A 1,759-nucleotide genomic window follows, 5' to 3' on the forward strand; every position below is an offset into this window, starting at 1 on the left:
CATTCTGATTTTAGCCTGCAGAGAAGACTTCATTCAGAAGTTCATAATGCTGTCAAAGTCTTGACTCCATTTTTATCCTTGCAACTCTGTTTTTCTTCAGGTGCTAGACATGTTTTCATGCTAGTTCCCATCATGGCAACATTAATAGATTTCATGTTCTTCCCACATGGTCCAAAGAATGTTTTCAGAGCAAGGAAATTTCGTTCATTGGAGTTAGCATTTGTCTTGTTTCATTGTCCAAATGTGACGAATGCTCATTTCTGAGCCAGGTTCAATATTCTCTCTAAGGTTTAATGTGGGAATAAGGGTTGTTCCTTTCAAACCACGTAAATGTCTTGAACTGGGGATATGATAAATTGTCCTAAAGAAAATCAAGTTCTTTTTAGTTGGGAATAAAAAGAAATGGATGCTGAGGAAGAAATGAGCAAATATCTACTTTTCTCTAAGATATTTTTGGCACAAGTGCAATATAGCTCTAAGATTAAGATTGTTAAGCAGCTCATCAATCCAGTTATACTGAGTTGAATAATATTTCATATGTAGGTACATATATCTATAATAACAAAAATATTGCTTTTTTTCATTTTAAGTTTGATTGAGGTTTTCTCCATAACCATGATCCTAGCTCTAGGCAGGAAATAAAGATATAATGCTTATGTGTAGTTGTTGCCTTTTAGTGGAAGTTCTAAGAATGATATAGTCCACAGTACAGTATTTATCCTTGGAGACTCATACTTACAAATTTCTGGACAAAGGGGATTATCCATAGTCATTGCTGATATAGAGGACAGAGAAAAGTTCCTACAGTATCTCATGTAACTGATCTGCTCTTCTATACATTTTCAAGTAGCTACCGAAGCTATATCTTTTGTTCCTTTACCTATAAACACTGTAGTTGTTATTTTCATTTATGCTTACTTTCAATCATTTTCCATGACTTGGAGGGCTATACAGATTAAATTGAATGGACTATGCAAAACAGACATTTTGTTGCAAGTCTGAGAGAACTATACCATTTTATGACTGAGAAAGTGTTTTGCAACTTACCACCTACACAGCAATAAGTGATTTAATGATAGTTCTTTATGTGCATCATCAGAATTCTTTCACAAACTCATGAAAGAAAGATTATTTCCATGGAAATTGATCTCATTTAAAAAGTATTATCCTAGGGAACATTGTGCACATACAGCTCATATTTTCTATAACCCTTTTTCAAAGTTCATTTTAAAGGTTAGGTTGGCATCCTCATCAGGATTTGATAAATCAGAGCAGCGCTTGATGGTGTGACATGGTAATATTTTGTCAGTCCAGTAGCAGGGTAGAATAAGGGAGCTGAATTAAAATTTTCATGAGCAGATACATAAGACATCAGGTTTTAGCATCCATGACAGTGAGTGGCAGCATTTATCTGTGTGCAGATGTTACTGAAACTAATGAATCATCACAAAATATTGTTGTTTGTTATCTTTGCGGTAACATATTTACAAATTGATTTTTACATATTTTATTTGACTTACAGGAGCATTGAGAAAGACTTTCCTTACTCACAGGAGTCTGAGTGACCCAAAAACAGCCTTATCACAAAATATCCCATCCTAGGATGGGTTATGATGCCACTGAAGCTTTACCAGGGAGTGTCTTGTGATCACTTTTGAAGACAAGTATAGATTAGGGTGGTGTTAATGGTAGTAGGACAGGTATCCTTTAAAGATAAATTTTCTTTAAAAGAAGTTTATTTGAATAAAAATATAATAAA

The sequence above is a fragment of the Nannospalax galili genome, unplaced genomic scaffold, assembly GCF_000622305.1.
Source record: "Nannospalax galili isolate Female #2095 unplaced genomic scaffold, S.galili_v1.0 scaffold171, whole genome shotgun sequence".
In the NCBI taxonomy this organism is placed as follows: domain Eukaryota; kingdom Metazoa; phylum Chordata; class Mammalia; order Rodentia; family Spalacidae; genus Nannospalax; species Nannospalax galili.